The sequence below is a fragment of the Geospiza fortis genome, unplaced genomic scaffold, assembly GCF_000277835.1.
Source record: "Geospiza fortis unplaced genomic scaffold, GeoFor_1.0 scaffold237, whole genome shotgun sequence".
NCBI classification, from domain to species: Eukaryota; Metazoa; Chordata; class Aves; order Passeriformes; family Thraupidae; genus Geospiza; species Geospiza fortis.
This window is the reverse complement of record NW_005054319.1, coordinates 2,059,700-2,083,817: the sequence shown is the minus strand read 5'-3', so window position 1 is coordinate 2,083,817 and position 24,118 is coordinate 2,059,700. Positions and strand designations below refer to the sequence as shown.

Genomic DNA, 24,118 nt, shown 5'->3' with positions numbered 1-24,118 from the left:
CAGCAGGAAGCAGCTCTGCAGGAGATGCTTGGCTGCAAGGTTTTCTAGGAAATTCCTGCCGGTGTGTGGGCAGTTGTTGACTGAGCTGCAGCCCTCCTGAGGGGCAGGAGGAGGAGGCAGAGGAAGGGGCTGTTGGCAGGGTGGTGGGAGAAGTAGAGGAAGGAGAGTGTGGTGGGAAGGTGGATGCTGCTGTGTAGCTATAATGTTTGTCCAAAGCCTTGTGCTCCTGCACTCCTGCAGTGTGCCCAAGCAGGAGGGTTGGGAGCTGCTCCTTCCACCCCAGGACAAGCAGCAGCTTCCCAAGACTCTTTCTGTGCCTTGAGGAGTGGAGCACTCCAATCTCTGGGTAATAATAATAACAACAATGACAATAATAATAATAATAATAGCAACAATAAAACCATCTGAGCTGGTTTGTGCTCACCAGAGTGGACTTCTGTGTCCATCTCAGTGCATTTTTTCTGTCCCCAGATAGTGCCATTAGTGCCTGATGCTGCAGGGCTTGTCCCAGTCTGCTGGCAAGCCCTCAGGTGGGAACAGGGCAGCTCATCACACGCTGACCTGCAAGGAAAGAGGCACCATTAAATCCCAGAGCCCATCTCCCTCCATCCCCCTGCTCCAGGGCTGTCCCCAGGGCTACAGCAGGGTCCCAGCATCCCTCAGCAGGTATCCCTGCTCTCACCCTTGGGGACCCATTAGCATTTCCTTCTTGCTCCTCCTGTCTCCTCCGCTTGTTTCTGCTCCTTGCCTGGCTGAGATGGCAGCATGGGGCTGCTCTGTGTGAGCCAGTCTGTCACTGCCACCTGCCACTGTCCCCATGCCTCCCATGTGCTTCTTTCTGACTATTTTCAGGACTAATGCAAAGCTCTGGCTTGATAGCCCTGAGGTCTAAAGACCTTTTGTCAACAGAGCAGATATAAGACAAGCTGCTGCCAGATTCCTCTGAGCAAAATGATCTTGATAAATTGGAGAAATGGCCTGAAATCAATACACTGAAATTCAATAAAGTTGAGTGCAAAGCGTTGCACTTAGGAAGGCAATACCAAAATCACAGATATAAGATGGGCAAGGACTGGTGAGCCAGCAGGAGAGTGGCTCAAGCAATGGAGCAGCCCTCAAAGTGAGCAGCAGACAATAACCTGGTGCTTGAGAAAGGGAGAGCAAAGGCACATCTTGCCCACAGATGTATTAATAGTTTCAGATAGAAGGCAGCGAGGTAATTTATTTGGCTCCATTTAGTGCCAGTGATGCATCAGCTGGAGACATATATCTCCAGGCTTTGGCATCACAACTCTGAGAAAGATTCAGACAAATTGAGTGAGTTCACAGAGTTTTGAAAACATGCTCCAGGGAAGATGGACTGAGAGAGTGGGTTTGTGCTCCAGAACTGAGACAACTGGAGGTAGGATCTGTAACATTCATTGGGATGGAAAGAAGCAGTTAGAAAAATGATGCTGATCAATTGGTCAAGGGTTGGACAAGCTGTAATAGGCTTAAACTGCAGCCAAGAGTCTTGGGTTAGATGCTCAGGAAAAGCTTCCTAAGGACAAGGTTGTCTGAGAGCCTGTGCAGGCTGTAAAGGGGGTGTGTGGGAGTCCTGTCCCCAGGAGAGCTTCAACAACCAACTGAGGAAGCATCTGCATGGAGGTCACCTCCACAGCAGGGATGAAGTTTCACCCCAAGCAGGATTAGCCGTGTCCTTGGGATTACCAGGATGATACAAGCAATTTGCTTTCTCTTGTCTCAAGTCCTCTTAGCAGCCCTACCAGGGGCACCTGGATATATCTACAAACAAATTACATTTATCCACTTCTCAGTTTGCCTTGCACCACAGGCTGGGAGAGACAATGAAAGGAACCAGAGACGGAGATGGTCAAACCACATGTCACTAAGGATGACAACAATGTCAGCTTGGCTGTCTGGACCAACCCCACTGCTTTGGTGTTTGGTAATTTGGTGGCTAGCTGCCACCCTCCTCCAGATCAATCCCTCTCAGTTGCGTTTTCTGATCATAATTAATGTTTGCTGTGTAATTACATTGATTTTTAATGTGCTCTGAGAGATGAGGGGAATTCTTGGGCAGAACAAGTGAGGGAGGAGAGGGTGTGCTGGTGATCCTGTGTAAAGAGGAGGGCAGTGGGGGCTGCTCCCAGCGTGTGCAGGGGGAATCTGCTCAAAAAGCCCACGTTACACGGGGGTGTTGCCAAGCTGCACGACAAGGGGCAGGACACTGAAATGTTTGTGCTGCTGCTCCTTTATTCCCTGCTCAGCTGGCCCCTGCTTTCCACCTGCCAGCCCTGGTTGTCTGCTGCCCTGGCAGCCCTGCTGCCATTACTGAGCTGAGCAGGGAACAGGGTTTTATTTATTTACCAAGTCACAGTGGGAAGAGGGATTTTAGGGCAGCCTGAGCTTCCCAGAGCTGTGAGCAGTGGATAAAACCTCCTCCAGCTTTGTACAGGCAGGCTCCTGCAAGGAAGGAACCTCAGCCTGCGCACAGCCAGAGCTGTGTCCCTGCTGCTCCTCGCTCACTCATGCTACCAAGCAGCTTTGTCATGAGCATGTAGACATGTAAGAGGCACCTGTAAGCCTCCCAGGCTGCTCTGTGCTTCCTGAGCAGCCAAGCTGTTACAGCCAGCACCTGCACAGCAAGCCCTGGGCGATGCTGTAAGGAGGCAGCTTTCGGTAGGCAGCACTCAGGGCTGACAAAATCATGAGGATTTGGGTGGCAGCAACCAGCAGTGAGCTTCAGAATCCTTCTACTCATGATAAAACCTACCTGGGCAGTGCTGGGCCTCCAGACCTGACAGTGAAGGAGAAGGATGCTGGGCTTTCAGCCATCTGGGGGTGCCTGCTGCCTTCTGGGCTCACTGTGCACAGCTGGCAGGGCCAGGGCTGCTGCAGCTCCTCGTGCCCCAGCACGGGGGGTGACATTTCCCAGCCACATCTGGGGTGCTGCAAATGTGCAAATGTTTGTCAGAGCAGGGATGGGCAGGGCAGGTGCCCACAGCAGCTGGGTAAATGGCAAAAGGGCAGTTTGTGTTCCTGCTGCCAGCAGGCCCCCTGGGCTCTGCAGGTCCCAGAGCTGTCACTGCTGTGGCACACACTGATGGAAGGAGCTGCAAGAGGAGCCCCAGCCTTCCCCTGCCCCCCTCAGGGAGCAGGAAATTCCTGGGCCACAAAGTGCGTGCCCAGCAAGAAATGGGGTGCTGCAAACTCTGCCTAAAATGCTGATGGAAAGGCCAAATCCCCTCTGCCACCTCCGCTTACCCAGCCCAGCTGGGGTAAGATGGATGGCAGCCCACCTATCCATCTACATGCCAGCACCATTTGTTCAGGTGAACCATTGCAAACCTGCTCATGCCAAGCTTTCCCCTTTTTAAAGGGATGTCTTTCATATTTTTTTCCTCAGCACCTTGTTTTCCATCACATGTTAATTACACGCCACCCAAGGATGGTTCTTGCCTGAGCAGTTCAGAGGAGGCCACACAGCACTGACTCAGCATAGCCCAGATGAGAATGCTGTGACAATCTCTGCTGAAAATCAGCTTTGTCTCACACAGGTGTTAGGAGGCAGTCACAGATGTTGCACGATTTTTTTCAATTAAAACCCCATAAATTAAAAAAAAATAACGAGGCAGGCGCTGTGCGCAGCAGAGACAAAGGAACAAGCTGTCAGTGGCACTGTGCTGGGCTCATTCACCACTGTGGGCAGAGAATGCTTGGCTGGTCACACCGTGCACTGGCCAAACACCTGTGGGGACTTTGTGTCACACAGGTGGTGCCAGGAACATTCGATTTCTCCACTGGCAAAGGCCATCCAGCCCTGCTGCTCCCCCCTCCTCCTGGCTGGAGCTGGGGAGAGGCAGGACCAGTCCTGGAGCTGCAGTCAGTGCTGACCACTCCTAGCATTGAGTGGTTATTGCAGGAATTGGGAATTAGCCCTTTAAGTAGGCTGAGAGCCCATTGGTACAACAAAGGTTGTGGTTCTGGGGTTTGAGAGCCGTGGTGAATGGAGGTGGCTCTCCCTTTTGTGTTGTGTGCGTGCCCTAAATGCAATTATTTGGCTCCTACCATGTCTGATATTATTATTTTCTTGCTATCTTCGGTACTTTTATGGCCCCATCACCATAGTAACTGAGCATCTCAAAACCCTGTGAGGAGGGAATAATATCATTCCCCTTGTAGAGTTGAAGGAAGAGAACAACAGCAAGGCTCAGAGCTGGAGGCACAGGAGGACTTGAGTCCATCCATGGCCAGGCACTTTGGTGTCATATTCCTGATACTTCCAGTTTTACAGTCACACTAAGTTTTCCTAGTCAGCCCTAGGCCACAGTTCCATCCCATTTCTCTTCCTCCTTCCTTGAGTTATTCCAACACCACCCTCCCAGCTGGAGCTGCTCCCTTCTGCTGCCCCTTCCCTGTGCACCACCAGCTGATGGGCCCTGCCCAAGGCAGGGGAAGTGTTGGTTTGCTCTGCTGAGGACCTTCCCTTTGCACAGACCATTTCCATTTTAAATATTGAATGAAAACCAGAGTAAGGTCAGAGCCAGGCGTGTTAGATTTTCTTCATCCCTGACCCATTCCAGACTCACTTCCACTCTGGGGGTTTGGCTGTTTTTCTTGAGAGACAGCTGACAGAGAAAGAGGGATTTGAAACCTGGTCCTCAGCAGCACAAACTAAAGATTCAACAGGTAAGGGCAGGGCAATGTGGTGGTCAAAAGATTGACCTGGATTTCCACCTACCTGCTTCTGGCTGTTCTTCTCTTCCCTGGGCACCTTCTCCCAGTGTGATGAGACTGCTCCCACCCTGGCCTCCTCTGCCACCAGTTCATGGCTTGTGGTGCTGCCATCACAACTCCCCAACACATCATCTCCTTACTGCCTTCCCTGCCTCAGGTTGTTCTGGAATAAAACAATCTTCAATTATTTATCTCCTTTTTCCCCCTCCTTTTGTGCAATATATCATTTTTTAATTTAAAAAATGCCTTGTGGAAGTGAAAGGGGCTATTAAATGTTTTGGTCCATAATTAACATCAAACCCTTGACTTAAAATCTTTATGGGCTGAGTGATCTTCATTAGCTGTTGCATGGATAACACTGCACAACTTTTGGTGGCCCAGGGGCTTCAAATCACCCATATTTCTGTCTGACAGAAGAGACACATCTGTTGGGGCTGCTGGCAAATTTGAAGCATATTTCCACCCACGCTCTAAAGGTGGCAATAACATTGGCGTTGAAGAGCTGGTCTTTGATCCTGCTGGATTTTATGGATGACCAGCTCTTGTTGGAGCTGATGAATGCAGCTGCCACCTTGCCAATTTATGGTATTATTCTTTCTGGGCACCTCCACTGGCGCATTCGTTATGGCCATTGGACGCTAAGTGACAAGTTCCACATTCTTGGCTTTCTGAATGAGGCTGGAGTTAGCAGATACTGGTGTTCTCATTAGGTCTCTGCTGTGTACTCAGCTATTAGCCTGCTCTTGCTAAGCAGCTCTGGACTGTCTTTCAGGCTTTGCTTGTACATGAAATGAGCTGTCAATTGAAAACCCCTTGGCTGTGTTTCATAGCCTGGCTGTCACTCAGGCACCTCATAACAGTGAGGACATCAGAAGCAGGCACTTTCCAAGGTAGGAGGAGATGGTCGACTTTCAGCACTTTTATATTTTTCTCTTGAGCCTAAAATGAATTTTTCCTTAAATGAATCTTGGTTCACCTGGGACAGGATCCAACTGCAGTCCCCAGTGGTACATTGGCATGGCAGCTTGGCCATCCTCTGTAATCCATCTTCTCTTTCCAGCTCCAGCTCTTGAGGGAGGAGAACCTGAGAGAAAGGCCAGGCTGTGGAGGGGACACTCATCTCCCAGGCCAGACCTGCTGGGACAGCACTGCCCCAGGAACATCAACAAGTGAGGTGTGCTGCCATTGTGGACAGATGTCAGACTGTGCCACAGGCACAGCCAAGGGTCCACAGCCTGGGAAAAGGAAAGCAGAAGCAGGCTTGGCTGCTTTGGCTTTGTTAAAATGACTCCAAGCCCCAGTTTGCTGCTGTTGTAGTGTGGGGAAGAACTGGCACCATGTTCCCCATGGCAGGGCTTGCCTATACCTGGGGGGGAGTGGAGAGATATTTTAATAATCTAAGTATTAGTTGCATCCCCAGTCCCCTCCTTGAGACTGATGCTGGGCAGCGAGGCTGAAAATTAATTGCAGGGTTTTAATTTTTTTTCATGATTTCTTCATTTTTCTTCTTTTTATTTTTTGATTCTCATCTCAACTGTATTAAACTTTAAATCAATAGAATATGGGATATACAGCAGGGATTCTGCCAGCTTTCTTCTGCTCTCCTCCACTTCAGTCCCAGCCCTGTGGGTCAGCAACAACATTTGCTGCACACAGCCAAGAGCCTGTGGAGAAAACAAAGCTGGGAAGAGTCCATTTTCTGCTGCTTTGTTTCCAATCCTGCCCAGGAATGGAATAAACTCAAACAGGCACTGTTTCAATCAAGTTAGCTTCTGCTGAGTCAGCTCCATTTAAAACTTGGCCTTTCCAAAAACCCTGCAACTCTCAGAAACCCCGGCCAAGATTCTATGGGTAAATATAAAATGAATTAGGAGGCAGGTTTTTAAAATAAAGGATTGCTCTTGGAACCCAGGGGTAATAATAATTCCTCAGGAGAACACAGAATCTCTTAATCAGTAGCCCTGAGGTGCATGCTCAGCAGCACAGTGGAGGTGGAAGTGGATGGAGCTGCTCTTGGACACCGTGGTGGATCCCCCATCCTGGCTGCTGCTCAGTGGGGACACAGCTGGGTTGGTTTTGTTTTCTTTTTGTCTCTCTGGTCGCAACGATCCTGTGAGCTGGCTGAAAAACCTCTCCAGGCAAGTCTGTGCACTCAGAACTGGTGATTCAACCCCACCCGGCTGTCTGGAGGAGAGAGATTGGTTTCGTTGCTGCTTTCAGCAAGGACATTATCAAACAGGTTTCATTTGGATGGTGTCATTTCAGCTTGGCTGTGTGGCGTGGCTGGGATGCTCCGCTTCGTTTGTGTCACAATCGAGTGACTGAAAGAGATGAGAGGGAAAGGGAAAATCAATTTTGAAGTATTTCTTTACCGCAAGAAAAATAGCCCAAAATGTTGACTTGTGCCCCCAGCCTGCTACCAAATCAAATCTTGAAATTTTGCTGTCTTGAATCTTCTCACAAGCCAAAATGTCTGGGATTTGTCCAGCCAGCTGAAGTGATTGCTGCAGGGTGATCTCACTGTGGACAGTCCAGGAGCTCCAGACTCCTGCTGGAGACACCACAGGGGCATGGGGAGGGTGCAGCCCTGCCCCAGGACAGCCCCCTCGCCCCATGGATGTTTGCCAGCCTGTCCCCAGACAGCATTTGTGTTTTCCCAGGTAACCACTGCCTTGCTCCAGGAGCCTTTTTCTGTCCCCAAGTCTAACCTGATTTCTCTTGCTGTAATTTAAGCTGATTATTTCTTGTCCTGTCCACCATGGACATAAAGAACAGATTATTCTCTTCCCCTTAGCAGCAGCCTTTTAAGCACTTGAAAACTGTTATCACATCTCTTCTTCCATCATCTCTTTTAGGCAAAATAACCCAGTTCTTTCAATCTTTCTTTGTAGGTCATGTCTCATAGACCTCTGATCATCCTGTTAGCTCTGTGCTGCCTACAGCAGCGCCACCTCCTTTCTGATATGAGCTGCCAATACCAGAATCCACTCCAGTGTAGACCTCACGAGGCCTGAACAGATCAGAGAGATGATTTTGTGAGGCTCCTGGGCCACACTGCAGCTCGTGCATCCCAGGGCTCTGTCTGCCTCTTGATGCGACACGGATACTTCGTGTTCAGCTTGTGACCCATGAAAATTCACAGACCTTTTTCTGGGCAGCTATTGCTTGTGGGCTTGGTGTTTCCCATGAGGTTTTGAGGTGAATAGCAAAAGGCAGGAATGAAGCATCTCAAATGAATGTTGTGTTCTCTTGTGTTTGTCAGTCTCTTGCAGGTCCTGATTTTGGTGTGCTCATGTGTTCAAAGCACACTTTTGGTCAGAATGTGTGGTACCTGGGTTAGATGTAACTCTGTCCATGCTGAAGAAGTTTTATTGATGATCCTTTCAGTTGCTGACTCCCATTACCTCATAATTTCTAATGTTTTATCTCTTTTGTGCATGTCCTTTTACTGTCTAAAATGTGCTTATGTTTAGCAGTCGTTAATCAGCATTTTATGCAAAAGAGATGAGATTTTCAATTTTCTGCAGCCAACAGAGCATTGAAAAGCCTGTCTCCATCCCTCAGGAGCTGTTTTTGGAGTGAGCTGAGCTTTTTTCCATGACTTGACTTTTTTCCTTAGAAACTGGAGGTTTCTGTCCAGAAGGGCTCCATAGTGGGAAGCTGAAGGCTGCTCCCTGGGGCTCAAACCTAAAGGGGCTCAGTGCAGGGACTCCAGATGAACCCAGGAGAAGTGCTTCCACCACCCAGCCACAGAGTCAGTCTCCAGTGAATATTTAAATTGTTTATGCCACATGGAAAAGTCCATTCCTCAGAGATGGGGCAGCACTGATGCTCCTGCTCAGGGAGGCAAGGGGGGAAGGAGCCCCCTGTGCTCAGGTGAGCCTGGACCAGAGCCTGAGTGCCTGTTCTCCTCCCCAGGGGCTACCACAGCATCAGCTCTGCTCAGTGCTGGGGATCCCAGCCAGCCAGAGGTCCCAGGGGGAGGGAAATGCAGGTCACTGCTGGGACAGGCGTTCCAGGCAGGGGAGCTGTGCCAAGGTGCTTGGGGTATGATAGTAATTAATGTGGACATTGCTGGTAATGGCAGAGCTGGTGCTTCAAGTGAGTGCACAGAGGCAGGAAATGAACCCCATCAATTTTTAAGGTGTCAGCTGTTTGATGGGGCAGCTGCAGAGATGGGAACGACTGGAGCTGGTTTGTTAGGCAGGTCCTGCCCACAGCTGGCAGCTGGATGCAAACACACGGGTCCTGCACACAGGTCCTGGCAGCTGGATGCATTTAAGGTGTCAGCTGTTTGATGGGGCAGCTGCAGAGATGGGAACGACTGGAGCTGGTTTGTTAGGCAGGTCCTGCCCACAGCTGGCAGCTGGATGCAAACACACGGGCCCTGCACACAGGTCCTGGCAGCTGGATGCAAACACACGGGCCCTGCACACAGGTCCTGGCAGCTGGATGCAAACACACTCCTGCCCTGCCATGGGGTGGCCCTGCCTTGCTGCCTGCAGGGACATGGCCCTGGGAAGCTGGAAATGGTCCCAGTTCAGTGAGTGTGTGAGCAAGGCTGTGCATATTCAAGGGTTCAACCAGAAGGTGTGTTTGAGGGTGATGATTTAGGTGAGGCTCTCTCTGTTGCTGTCTGCAGCTATTCAGCCCATGCTTCCAATGGGTCCCAATTCAGCAAAGCATGTTTGACTGCAGATGAGAGCATTTCCACACCAAACCCTTCTCTTGCAGTGGAAGAACCCCTTTCTGTCCAGGACCTGAGTGGTATTTGTAACATTTGGGGAACCACCCTGTTCCCACTGAAAACCAGGAGTCTCTTGTCCCCAGTTCCCACAGAATCAGCACAGATTGTCACAGAGTGGGTGTTTTTATGGACTGGCTGCTCTCTCCCTTCACAGTTCTAATTAAGTTGTATATTTTGGAAGTAAAAATGTCCTTTTTGATTATATTGGTCAGGAAAGCTCTCCAGCATCTCCAATAAAGGGCAGGGAAGAGGCAAGTGATCAAAGGCAGGCTGTAATGAGCTATCAGAGGCAAGCCCAAGGTCAGTGGGGGCAGAAGGGTCCCTGTCACACTGGCTGGTGATGCTCAGCTGGTCCCCTGCTCCTGCACACTCCCATCCCCATCACTGTGGCTGAGGATTTGGATCTGCACTCCCTAAACACACTCTGGTGTGGAGAGACAGCCCCTGCCACGTGGGCAACACACTTTAAATCCACACAGTGAGAGGAGGGATGCTCACCTCACTTTAGGGAGGGGACAGACATGCCAAGACCCTTCTCCTCACAGGGGTGAGAGTATCCAGTTGCTCTGGAAGGGCTGGAAGCACTGCAGGAATCATCTGCAGGGAGAGACACCATGTTGGCAGCAGGCAGAGATCTGGGGCACTGATGAGAGGAAATCTAGGGCATCAAAGAGCAGAGATTGGGATAATCAAGGAGAAGAGATCTAGGGCATGGAGGAGCAGAGATGTAGGTAATCAAGGAGCTGAGATCTGGGGCATCAAAGAGCAGAGATGTGGATAATCAAGGAGCAGTGATCTAGGGCAGGGAGGAGAAGGGGTCTAGGTAATCAAGGAGTGACAATCTCAGGCACCAAGTGGGGTTGCTGTGGGGCATCAAGGAGAGGGGATCTGAGGACGTGCAAGAAGGTGGAGACAGGGCTAATGTGCAGCCCAGAGCAGCATTTCATAGTCCAGGGCAGAGGGGAACAGACTTCCAGAAGAAACACTGCAGCTCCCAGGGCTGTCCAGGACAGCTGAGCCTCCACTGGCAGCTCCAGGCTCCTCCAAGGTGGAACCCTGGGGTTGCTTCAGCCAGCAGGAGGGAGCCTGCCTCCCCATCAGCAGGCAGCAGCAAACATGATCTGTCTGAAAAATAGAGCCACGCTAACAGTTATTGATCTATAACTTTTAACCAATTTCTTTTTTACAATATTGGATTGCGTGCTAATATTAGCTTTTTATGGTCGGCGCTAGGCAAACTCCACTCCATCAGCGAAAAACAGCTCCTGTGGGCCAATCTGCACCTCCCATTGGGCTGAATGATAGAGGACTGGAACAATATTTTTTGACAGATCAGTTCCTGTTCAGGGTAGCGGTGGCCATTATGCAAATCGAGCTATAAGAAGTTTAAAAGTCTGGAACCATTATATTTCTTTATTTCATTAACATCAATGCAAGCAGGCAAGTTAGTACAACAGGGTGATCCCATTCCAGGGCTTGCACAAAAGAGTCCCCCCATCATTTAACAGGACTGGTGAATTCCTCTAGAGTGCTTCCAGCAGCTGTACTGGGGCACTGAGGCATTTTTTGCATCATGCAGCTGGGAGCTGGGTGGGTGACAAATGTCTGAGAGCAGATTAGAGCACAGGAATCCTCTGCCTGAGCTGGCAGATGGCTGGGAGGGCCCTGCCCCTGGCAGCAGGCAGACATCCAGGAGGATGGGGGACAAGGAGGGGATCCATTACAAGGGCCTGATTTCCCACTGGGCCTTGGGGATCTGCTCCCCACCTCAGAGCACCTGCACAAAATCTTTTCTGTGGTTTCCCCACCCCTAATTCTCTGCGTGGGCCCATGAGAAGCTGCTTGGGCAGAGCTGCCCTGGAGTCACAGAGTGCACAGAGGCATAAACACTCAGGATTCAGTTTACAGCACAAGGCAGCGTGGTGTCAAGCCCATTTCCTCCAGCTCTGGTGCTGGACACACATTTTCCCAGCACAACAGCAATTCAAGGAGCTAAGCACTGTTATGATACAGTGCTTGTGTGATATGATGCTGCATAATATGATGCTATATGATATGAGGCTTATATAATATGATGCTATAAAGAGTAAAGATTTGTGCCCCAGCCCATGCCCTGACACCCAGGTGGTGGCCACCCTCCTCCTCCTCCATCATATCAGCACCACCACAGACACAGACCTTCCCAGCCATCCCCATCCTGCCTCATGCCCCTCACCTGCACCCCAGCCAGGCACAGGGGCACTCACTAAAGCAGCTTTGCAAAGAGCACCCATCCCACTTTGTGCCCCCTTCAGCTGAGGGTATCAGCACCTCTTTATAATTAGAAAATTAATACACAGTGCAAGGAAATGATGGGGTCCTGGGGCTCAGCCCTTGCATTAGTGCTTTAAGGAAGGGAGTGGGGGATTCCTGGTCTCCCACAAAAGGCAGCAACCCTGTGAGAAGCTGATTCTTTCCCACATCCTCTTCCTGTCTGTAACTCCCACACCAGACACAGCCACGTGCACACTCACACTCACCTATTTGCATAAATCTGGAAAATAAAGATCACAGCCTGCCACACTAATGGATCCCAGCACTACCATAGCTCCATTATAAATGGCAATGTCTTGGAGAATTACTGCTAAAGACTCTACCTTTTAGTGTTGAAACTTTTAATTGATTTTAAAATACACGATCAATCACAGTTAATCAAGGAATCATGAGGAAGCTATCGTACACAAATACACAAAGACAGCATATAAACTACAATTAATGACCACTTAAACAATGGGGGGAATGAAAATAGGATTATTTATTAGTGTTTATGGACAGTAATGGATGAACTAATGAAGCAGCAGCACGGGGGTGTGTTAGAGGCCAAAGTTGGTGATACTTAACACCAAGTGGCCATAAGTGACTCTTCAGTGGATGGGTCAATGGCACAGTTTAGAGAAATCTTTTCCAAGGAAGGAGATGCCTTTCCCCTCTCATCTAAACATTACATGGCCCTGCAGCTGCTGGTGGAGGTCGTCTATCCTGAAGGAAGGATGTAAAAAGTAATTCCTGGGCTCTCACCACAAACCCCATCTCTGTCCTAGGGCCAGTCAAACCTGTCAGGTACAGCTTTGCTCTGGCAGGGGGTCCTGTAGTCCCCCAAAACCACCTTTGGGCTGCCCTCAGCCAAATCCCTGCCAGGGAGCTGCCTAGTGCAGCTAGACAACTCTGGCCTTAGTGCCAGGGGGAGAGGTTAAAAACCCAGCTGAGTGCCCTGTCCCATTCTTGGAGAGCCAATTCTTTGTGTCTCAGGGTGGCAAGCAGCCTGATGGGCCAGAGAAGGGCGAGCACAGCAAGGGCTGGGGGTTATTTAAGCTGAGCCAAGGACAGTGAGCTTGGGCAGGGCAAAGGAGGTAAATTCCATGGAGGCATCTTGAAGCCCCTGAGCTCTGTCCTTGTCCACAGCTCCAGGTGGTCTGTTCAGGATTTAGTACAAAAGACTATTTTGTCTAAGCTGGCTTTATTCCCACCCACGTAGCCAGAGCCTTCAAGCCCAGAGCCAGGTGCTGCTGAGGCACACACTGGCACAATCCCACCTGGGCTGCCTGCAGACCCAGTTTGCCTTTGCTGTGCTGGATCAGGACCTTCCTGTGCCTCCAAGCAAAGCCTGCTGTCCCCAGGGACAGTGGGAGGCACAGGGGTGTGCCATTCACACAGGGAGCAGCCTTTGCCTTCCAGCTGTGCAGCTTGCAGCTTTGCGACCACAGCTATTTGGTTCTCTAAATTAATGAGCAGCACCCAGATCCCCTGGCACATGGAGGCAGTGATGAAACAACTCCTGGTAAGGAGAAGGGGAGAGTCCAGAGGAAAGTTTGTCCTGTTGCACCATTCAGTGCCACCTAACTCCAAAAGACACCACCAGCACAATCCATGTGCTGGTGTCCCTGTAGAAAGGTGGGGACTGTCCCTCCTTCCCTCCTGGGGCAGGGGTGTGGGGATATCCTTGTTTCTGTAGTGAGATGGAATCCTCATGCTTGAAGGAGGCTGCTTTTAGCACTGGACTTAAACTGCTATTAGTCACCTCAGATCTCAAAGGGAGCTGACAGCAGGTCAGCCCCCATAACCACATCTTCCCTGGGGCTCTGGTGGGGGCTGAGGAGGCTGCAGCCCCTCTCTCCCAGCCCTGCCAGCCAGCAGCCTCCTCCCCACAGCGCTTGTGCTCGCTCGCATGGATCAATGTCTTCCTCTCCTCCACTCTCTCTTTTATTGCCTTGCAAGTTGGCCCCAGGATGTTTTATCACACCACAGCACATAATACAAATGAAAAACAAAGGGGAAAAGTTTGAATCATTTTTTTAATATATTCATCCCTGTGCTGGGGAACAATGATCCGTCTGATTAAATCCGCACGCCAGAGTTTATTAAACCAGGCTGGCCTCTCGCTTTCTCTCTCCTTTAGGCAGGGACGGGCTCATTAAAATGAGCATACTCTGCTCCCTCCCCAGTGCAATCCTGCCTCACACAGTCCCTGTGCTGCTGCTATCTCAGAGGCATCACCAGGAGCTGATGGATGGGGCTCTGCAGCTGTTTTCCCTGGCAGCAGCACAGCAGCCAGGCTGTGCCTTTTTGGCAAAGGGCAGGAGGAGCCTCCAGCCTCACAGCTGGTGGGAACCCACATCCAAGAAAAGGCACCTTAAAATGGGAGGGAGGTCTGGGGGCAGGGCCTGGCCACCTCTCCAGCCTCGCCCCAGTACCTGGTAGGTCATTTAGCTCCTCCTGGGCTCTGTTTCCCATCTGTGAAATGGGTTTCACGGGCACTGCTTCCCCGTTAGGATAATTAATGGCTATAAAGCACTTTGGATCCTGCACTAAGAATAAACCCATCAGCAATGACAAGGTGACAAATGGGCATCTGAGACACTCTCTCCCTGGGACCAGGTCCCCATGTGGGCTCCTAAGTCTGCCAGCAGCTGCTGTGCCTGCGGCTCCAAATCCCCTGGGGCTACTCAGGAGGGTCCCCAGCCCACCCAGTCACCCTCACCAGCAGGCATTTCCAGCAGTGTTTGCTGCAGCTCCTCTTCTTCCTCAGGAGCCCTTCAGAGGCAACCTAAGTCTGTTCCACCCCAGCAATAACAGTGGCTTAGGCCCTGTAATCCCTCCTTTACTTGACTTTGGGTTATTTTGAGCAGGAGATTAAAGGCGATTATCTGCATCACCTGAGATGCTGCACTTTCTATCTCTACCCCCTTTCCTCCATCCCCAGGAGCTCACCCAGGCCCAGGCAAATAAACCTGTACCTCCCTCCCATGTCCTCTGCCAGTCTCAGGACAGCTCTCTGTCCGCAGGGTGCTGCCATGTGGTGGTCCATCATTAGCCTTGCTTCCTAGATCCAGCTTCTCACCTGGCCACCTGTGTGTCTTGCACCCTGAGCCAAGTGCAGAGATGCTCCACGGGAGGGGAAGACAAAGGAGGGCACCCCAGCACACGGTGGCAGTAATTGGGATTAGTTCTGTAGGCTCCTTGAGGAGGAGCTGGTAGCAGAGAGGACAAAGTCCTCCTTTGGGCACTACAATCTTGGCAGGGTGTGCTGGGTTCAGCGTCAGATATTTACTGCCACAGCTGGAGGATGGAGAATGATTGTTTGTTTGGGAAATCCCACACTATTAAAAAAGAAAAAAATCCAAATAACACAGGAAAAGCACTGAAAAATGTCTATTTCATGCCCAAGGAGGAATCCCCATCACCTGGCAGCATCCAGCCATGGGCAGGGAGCTCCTTTCCACATTCTGGGGACCACGTGCTGCTCTCCAGCTCACTTCAGCTTGGATTCATCCAAGCACTTGGTGCTGGTTTGAATCCCTCCTGAACCCTTGCTGAAATCAGCAGCTTTATTAAATGAAGGTCTAAACAAGCGGAGCTACGAGCAGTGACCGGAAATGTTAATTTACCTTCCTTTATGACTGAGGGATGCTCAAACATCCCAGTGGGGAGGAGCAGGAAGCAATTGTTCCCCTGGGAAGCAAACTCCCACACATGGCATCAGCGTGTGTGACCTGTGCACACGTTCATGGCAAGCTCACACCTTCACGGGCTGTTTTTCCTCATTTCAGACTACACCAGCCTAGAATCCATCTGCCACCCTGGAAATTAATAGCAATCATTAAACAAAAAGAGCTGGCAAAAAGAAGCCTGAGGTGAAAAGCAGCTATTTCTGCCAGGAAAAAAATTAAAACTATTTAGACATACAGAAAGTCATTTATTACTGTGAAGTCCTCCCTCCACCTGGGGTTTAAATCTCATTACAGTTTGTCCAAAACAGATGTTACCCTTTAGCAGTAGATTATTAACAATAAACTCCAATCCTCCAAAGAGGGTAGGTGTTTTGGGTTCACTTGCTTTTTCAGCTTGGGTAACCTCCACAGGAAATGTTTGGGGAAAGGACGGGCAATCCAAACACTGGCACAGCTCCCTGCTTCTGTTCTCTTGGACTCCAGAGTTTCTTTCCACTCTCCATATCTTCTGGACAAGCAGGGAAACAGAGAGGGCCAGAGAGTGGCCACAGACCTGGCTGAGGGGCAGCCAGGATGCTGAGCAAGGGCTTTGTGTGCTAACACACAGCAGCTCCTACTGCTGCTTTTCCACCCTCAGCTGGGCATGTGCCCACACAAAAACAGTTTCTTTTGTGGTCTAGCATGTGCACAACCTAATTTTTACAAGCTTCTCTGCATCTGGCCACACACTTTTAGGTAGAAGGCTGTTTGGCTGAGCTCTGGGCATGCTGGAAAAAGGAAACCCAGTGGTCCCTCATGCCTGTAGTTGAGTATCCTCTGTGGGCAGAGATGGGTTTTGCTTGTTCCCACCAGTGCATGGGCATGCTCCAGTGGGAAATCAGGTTCCTCTTGAGAGAAACACTGCCTGGCACCATGTTTAACCAGCCAAGCCCACAGTGGGGTATCTGTGTTCTGTTTAGGTTTAGCATAATAAAGAAACCTGCTCAGGAGTCTAGGAGCCCTTTAATCATGCTGTAAACATAATCAAATGAGACATTAATATCAGCTCCAAACACATGTGGCCATCTGGCTGTCCAGCCCTCTCCCTGACCATCTCAGGTAGCAGGAGGAACATTCCCAGTGTTCTGCTAAATAGATGTTCTCACAGTGCCTCCCAGCACGCCTGGGAAGGCAGTGAGAACCAGCTATCTTGGGACTGTTGATGGTGAAGCCAGTAGCAGCATCTCAGGGCTGCCTCAGAAAACTCTTTTTTCTATCTGCACAATTTTTCCTGCACCCCAAGGAAGCATCAAGAGCTCTCCTGGGCCATGTACGTCTGTGAGTACTTATTGCTGAATAGAATATTTCCCTCAGCACAGCACATCTCAGGCCTTCAGGCTTTGCAGTTTATACCAAATCCCTTCGTGGAGCCCTGAGGGGCCCAAGGAGAGCCCCAAGAAATCAGTGTACTCACCTCCCTGCAGGTGCAGGGTATTCCTGGGATGGATCTGTTGCACATCCTTTCACGTTGTGCCAAAGGTGGAATAACTGCAGGGGCTGTGCTGGTGGGAAGAAAAGGCTCTAATTCATGGCTGAAATCAAGCCATTAAAGAGCAGCTGAGGTGAATAAATGCACATAACCATCTTGTGGACTCTGCCCTCTGCCAGAGGGTGCAGTCACTGCTGTCTCACATCCCTGTGCCTCCTCATGTGCTAATCTGCACCAGCCCCTCATCCTCTCACTTCCATCCCAGCTGGAGCACAGCCCTGCAACATCCAGGCCACCACCACCACCAGGCTGGGACCACTGACCCACCTCCCACATATCCAAATAAATGGATAATTGTTGTAGCCTGGCTATCTGACCCATGAGGAGTGTCCTATTACAAAAAGAAATAAAAAAGATGGGTGTGTATTTCCACTGCTGAAACAGCAGACCCACAGCCTGGTAAACTGCTTTTCTGTAGAAACACAGCAGCTGTTTGGGTTAGGAGGGCAGGGCTGGAAATGTTGACGAGGACCTGAGCTGACCTAGGGAAGGGTCTCCTCCAAGAGGGGACCAAGGTGAGCTGCTCCAGCAGAGCCACCTGCAGGAGCAGGGCTGTGATGGGGAAGCTCTACGGGCAAGGTGGTCATGCTTGGTTTCCTCTGCAATGCTGTTATCCTGAATAAACATTAGATTGGTTTTGGAGGGCTGCCCAGATGATCATTAACCTTCTCCTGGCCCATGACAAGAAGCCAGCCTGCAGCACTGAGCTAAAATTAGGCTTGTAGGGCACTGGGGCTTGCCAGATATAGCAAAATCTGGGCAGAAACCCCCTCCAGAAAGTGGATAGCCAGAGGGTCCAGCCTTAAGCTGGGCTTCTCAGCTCCAGAGGACCACTGAAATCACAAGATAACCTGGATTAGAAGAGACATCTGAAAGTCTCCAACCAGAAAAGCAGTTCCAGCTTCCAGGGTGAGCGAGTCAGTGAGAGGTTAGCAGAGGTGTTTGCTTGCAGCACAGACAACAATTCCTGTGTGCAGGACACGTGCTGATGGAACGGAATGGAAGGGTGAATTCTGTTCTGCCTACCCAGAGATCACAGACCATTGCCACGAAGTTCTTATGAGCTTGTGTTTTCTTGTCCATCTCTCAGCACTCAGCATTACAGCCTGCCTGGAAACTGTGATGTTGCACAGAGTCCCCTTCACAGGGGAAGGGCAGGACAGAGGGAGAAGTGTTCTGCAAATGCAACCATAAAAATATCAGAATGAAAAAGGCACTTGCACCTCTAAAAATAATTTCTAGCAACTCACCATTTCACAGATCCATCACCAGATTTCCCCCGTGTAAAAGTGGGTTTCCCATCTGGGAGGCAAAGGGTTATGCAGGCTTCCTGCAAAAATAAATTAATGAATGAAAGCAGTAAAGCCCTTTTCCAAGCAGCAGCAAAGATCTGAGTGAGGATGACAATGCAGGGGAGACAAGGCTCAGCTCAGATTGTCTCTGCTGAGGAACACCAGCAGCTCCACTTCCCAGCGTGGGGCTGGTTCCCTCCATGGCATGGTGCTGGAAAAATATCCTTTGATCTTCAGCACTATTTACAGGGGAAAAGGGGACTCTTGCTTCCACACCAGCCCTCTGCTTTTCCCCAGCCTACCATCAGCATAACCCTCCCATAATGAAGCTGTGATTCAGACTGATTATTTCTAAGGAAAAATCCCATCAAGAAAGTACTAGAGAGGCTTTCTCCCATGGAAACACATCTTTCTTATTGCTAGAGTGGTACCTGATCAGAGCTCTTACTTCTCCACATTCCCTAAAATGTTTTTCCTCTTCACCTTCCCCTAACTCTGTCTCTCTCATCACATTTCTCAGCTCCTTGAGGGCTCAGCTGCTCTGTCAGGGGCTGGAGCTGATGTTCCAGTGCAGCTCGTGCTGATGTTTTGGAAGGCTGGTTTAATGCACAGGTACCCCAGCTGGGCTTAAGAGGTTGCTCACCAAGAAGATCATTTATGCATTTACTTAAACTCAGCAGAGGCTCCTGCTCAGCAGCCCACAGCAGCATGAGATAGGGTTGTCATCTCAACAGACCCTGGAAACCAAGCAGCATGAGATGGATGTAAATGATTTCAGACTGCAGCTGAGTAACAGCAGAACAGTCTTATTTTCTGAAATCCCAACAGTTTGTCTCGAAAATGTTGTCATTTTAAACCAGAATTTATCTTGCCATAGAAAAAAGGGTTCTTAAAAATATTTGTGCAAAGAAGGTCTGTTCTGGCCATTGCCAGGCTGCAGCTCTGGCCTCATCCTGGCTTTTGGAGGGAGGCACAGTGCCTTGGAACTAGGGCTGCCCTCAGACACCACAGCACCAAAGTTTGCTGCTAAATTAAATGGGATTGAATATCAGCTTCCAGTAAAAATCATAACTTTTTTCAATCAAGGTTAAAATAGGAATAAGCCAAGGAGAGATTGGCCCCAACACCATACAGAGTGTTGACATTCTGATAATGTTAATGTCCCTGTATACAGACCAAGCATGTAATTTCTCTTTTTTTCTCCCAGTGTCTCCCAGAAAAGTTATCTCTTTGCCATCCCTCCCACCCGGACACTTGTCATACATTCTGTGATCTCCCAGAGTCCCAGTAAAAGCTATCCTGGATGCAATGCTGGGCACTTCTCTCTCAGCCTCCCCTTCACCTCTGTGCTTCGTTCCTTCTTAATCTCTCCTCAAACCTCAGTGGAAAATATATTCTCTTCTCCCTTGCCTGTTTTTCTTAAATAATAAATAATAGCAGGAGAGAGAGTAGAATTGACTGGAGAACTCTATTATCTGACACTGTGAGGCATTTGGGAATAAGGCTGGGATGCACTAAGCCCTGTCAGTGAAGGGTATCAAGACCAGGATGTCTGGATATAAAATGAACTCGAATTTTACAGGCCTGAGCATTTTTGTGATCCAGGGAGGTTTTGATTCTGGCCAACATCACCCAGCAGGAGTCATGGAGCAAAGACCAGGAGTATGAATGAGGGAAAAGCTGCCTGGAAGCCTCCTTTCCCCACCTGACATATACAGGATGGGTATTAGCTATTTACAGGTGATTTCATCACTATTTAAGGTTTCATCTGCCATCTTGGAGCTGCCTCTCCAGATTATCTTACACATAATGAAGAACCAAGGTTCACTTTAAAATCTGATTTCTGTTAGCCAAATTTTCCCTCCCCTTCTGTTTGGGTGACCAAACACTCAAGTTTGTAATGTACCACTTCCATTTTCCTCTGGCTCTCTTTGTAATGGGGATAATTTTTTGATAAAACAGCCCAAGTGGCTGTGAAATGGGATCTAAGAGAAGCTGGAGGTGGAGCAGCTAGAGGAAAGGAAGTTGTGGAGATGCAGAAATGCCAAGGAGAGGAGCCCTGCTGTGTGTATGCACACGCACACGCATGCGTAATCTTGTGTTCCCTCAGTAAATGTAATCCACAGTTTGAAATAACTCATTCAGTAGAATAACAAAATTAGGAACTGAGTGCCAGCTCTCTTCCCAGCCCCCACAGCTGCTTTGTTTGCTTCCTTGCAGCTGCTGCTCTGGTTTAATTTTCCAAGATGCCATTAGTTGGGAAATGGAAGCAAAAACTTCCCATTCAGCTTGCACTGGTTTTTGAAGCTCCAGCTTTTCCTTTTTCTTTCCACCTCCCCTGCTATGGGTTTTCAGCCAGGATAAGAATGCTGCTGCTCATCAGGGCAGGCTGCAGCCTCAAAATTCCAGCCATCCCTCTTTGCTGCTGGGTTGCTGACAGGGAGCAGGGCTGGAGAAGCAGAGATGGGTAGGAGGGGAGCATATCACAGCCAGGGCTGAGGATTAGCAGGGAGAAGCATGGATCTGGGCTCCAGCAGAGATATTGGATGTCAGAGGCAGTGTGCAGAAGGAGCAAGGATGAGGGAGTGGTCATTGCCCCTTTGCTGGCCTCTGTTGGCCACAAAAACCCAACAACATCTAAGCTGGTCAAACCATTCTGCCTCCTGAGAGTGGAAGGAAAGGGAATTACAGCAGTGTCTGCAAGGCCCAGGAAACTGTGCAGGAATGGTGCAGGAATTTCCTGGGTGGCTACCATGGCCTTGTCATGGATGTGGCTGTTGTCCATGTCACCATGGTGCCACACTTCAAGATATTCTGACTGAGATTAAACCCATCATTCCAAAACATTTCTATAGTTATTCCATCTTCTCTTCATTCCCGCCTTTTGCTTCGTTCTCCAGCAGCAAAAGAAACCCCCAAATTGCCACTTTCCTGATTGTTTTTCATGTGAGAGTTTTGCTGGTTTATTCCCAGGTTTTCTCAGCTCTGTGGGGGTTCAGAGGACTGGAAAAAGTGAAGTGCAATTGTGTTACCAGGAGAATGAACTCAGGACAACTGGGCAAAGATGAACCAGGCAGGCAGGAGGGTTAAACCACTAGATCCTCGCAGGATGCTTGGTGCTGGTGTTTGGGCACACACCCACACCCTCCATGGCTGGGATGGAGGCTCTCGGGAGCCAGCAAGATGAACAATTATGCCTTTTGTGCAAAGCAACAAGACCCACTTCTCCACTCACCAGTCATGTCCTGAGAATCTAATAAAAAGGGAGATCAGCCCCTCTTTCCTCTCTCACATCTCCTTAATGCTGTCATTTTATTCACACTTTGTAAAGCAAATAAACCAGCAAATTGCTTGCTTTAATGAGCTGAATTAAACTCGGGCTGCTGATAAAATGCCATTTCTCCTTTCTGTTGTTGGGAAGGACCTGGCTGATAGGCAACGTATGGGAAATAAGAGAAAACATACAGTGGGAGCCTTACTGAACGTGTTTGAGTCATTTACTGCTGCTCTTTTTCATCCCCAACACCTCCAATTAGATGGGGGAAGCACAAGGGTGCTGTAGGGGAAGGCTATGGGGGATCAGCCTGGCAGGATCTGTGGGGAGTTTGTTCCTTGCTCATGAATGGTCCCACTGCACGAATTTCCTCTGTGAGGAAAAGGCTGGTTTGGCTCTGCAGAGCCTTCCCAAACACAGGTTTGCCCAGACAGAGTGGTTGGGTCACAGTGGGAGATAGAGGGGACAGAACAAATGTTTCCTGAAGAGAATATGCCAAGTTCATCCCTTCCTGCTGCCTGTGCTGGGTTTGGCAGGGCTTCCCTTGCCACAGGTCCATGGAGGAGAACAGGGAGAAGCTGGAACAGGGAAATGCCACCCCAGAGGGACAATATAAGCCATTGCTTCTGGCTCTGCAGGCCAGGAATACCCTCATCCCACACCCTTAGGGGCAATGCACATCCCCACAGGATGCAGGAGGAGCTGGACACCAGGCTGCTCCCTGTGGCAGAGGAGAGCTGGCACGCCTAGAGAGAAAGTCTCCACAACACAATGTGTGTGCTGGGATTTTCACCCCAACAGGAGGAGCTCAGGGCACTTTGCTTCAGTCTCCCTCCACCCCATGAAGTGCTATCATTATCTCACAGCACCAGAGAGGAGGCTGGAGTGCAGAGAGGTTAATTGAGTTGTCTAACACCAGAGGGATGCAGCAGCAGACGTGTTTCAGTCTGGCACTGCAGCCTGTGTCTCTGTGGGGGTGGCAAGGGGGGGCACTCACCTGCAATCTGCCAGGGAGCACAGTCCCACTTCCCTTCCTGGCTCTGAGGACTCAGTTACGTTAAAATGGACTTGCAGGTATTGCCAGAGCATCTCAGGGCAGTGACAGCACACGGAGGAAAAGGTGGCTGGAAAGTCTCATGTGCAGAGAGCTGATGTGAGAGAAGGTCTTGTCATTCATGTAATGGAAACACAACTGTCACCAGGGAACAGACTCACTGGTCACAATCCAACCAAATAAACTGTTTTACTGCTTATTATTACTGGCCTGTTTACCAAGTACAAACTGAATGGTGGACAGGGGTCTCTGCAGGGAAATATGCTCTCCTTTCCTGCTGGTATTGAGGCTGGAAAAGAACGTGTTTTCTTTGGGACAAGGGTCAGAGTATACATCTGCCTCCAAACAATCAGCCCCGCACAATTTTCAGGTGTGAAGGGTCAGAGTATACATCTGCCTCCAATCAGCCCCACACAATTTTCAGGTGTTTAGCACTGAGAACAGTCCAGCCTGGGCACTGTGAAATGGTCTGGAAAACTTTTTTTGGGTTTATACTATTTTTCATTTAATTAAAGAAAATTTGAATGTAAGATGTGGTCATATCTCCTTCTCAACTTCTCAAGAAACCTGCAGTTCTTACCAGCCATGTTTCCAAGGAGTGTTGGTGGTGCCTTCCCTGGCTTCCACAGTCTGCCCTTGGACAAGGGAGACAAAGAGGGTTCCTGTTCCCAAAAAAGTTCAAAGAAGGATTTTTCTAGATAGGCCATGATGATTTCTTTCCATTTGTGGGAAACTCCATCTCGGCTACCACATCTCACTGCCTAGAGTTCCATTTGGCAGTAGAGATATCCACAGATGATGCTTTCCATATCTGGTGGAAAAGCATGACCCAGGAGAGGCAGGTGCTCATGCATTTCTCACCTCTCCACTTTTGCCTTCCTGTTTCCCTAAGAAATCAGAAAAAGTAAGAGCTGTCCATGGAAATTTATGCTTAGTCAGGAATTTAAGGGGAAAAAATGGAAAATGTGAGCCAGAAATTAGTTTCTCTGTGGGGAGTGAGGCTGCTGGAAGTCCCACAGGTTTGTGTCTAGTGAAGACTTTTCCTAGACTTCAAACAGCTGTTTCTTGCTGGGGAGGGAAGGTCTTGTCCCATCCTCTGCAAATGCTCTTGTTGTGGCACTGAATATTTGCTGGTTTTCCACACCTCTGCATCATTTCACCTGGGAGGGAGACCCTTGGAGAAAGGCAACAAGCCCCCAGCAAGCAGGGATGAGGACAATGGGTGGTTCACAATCACACCAGTGGGTTTTTGCAAAGGTTCCCAGGAACAGCACAAGCATTTGATGCTGGGCTGTATCCCAGATGCCACATGGCAGTGCAGGCAGAGAGACACGGTGTCCTCAACCAGCACCCCTTGTGTGGGCACTGCTGCTGCACACACCAGCACATGAGACAGTCAGGATTCCCCTCAGCAAAACTCTGCAGCATCAAATCTACATCAGAGCCAGTTGTCTAGACTTCATCTGCTCTCAGCAGAGAGGAACAGACACTTCTGG

The 24,118-nt window shown here is 49.7% G+C and overlaps 1 protein-coding gene across 2 annotated transcripts in view; it reads left to right on the top strand.

The window, feature by feature from the left end:
- Window positions 1–24,118, top strand: part of ELFN1 (extracellular leucine rich repeat and fibronectin type III domain containing 1) — an 82,355-nt gene that overhangs the window by 54,238 nt on the left and 3,999 nt on the right. The gene's annotated exons all lie outside the window — the stretch shown is intronic.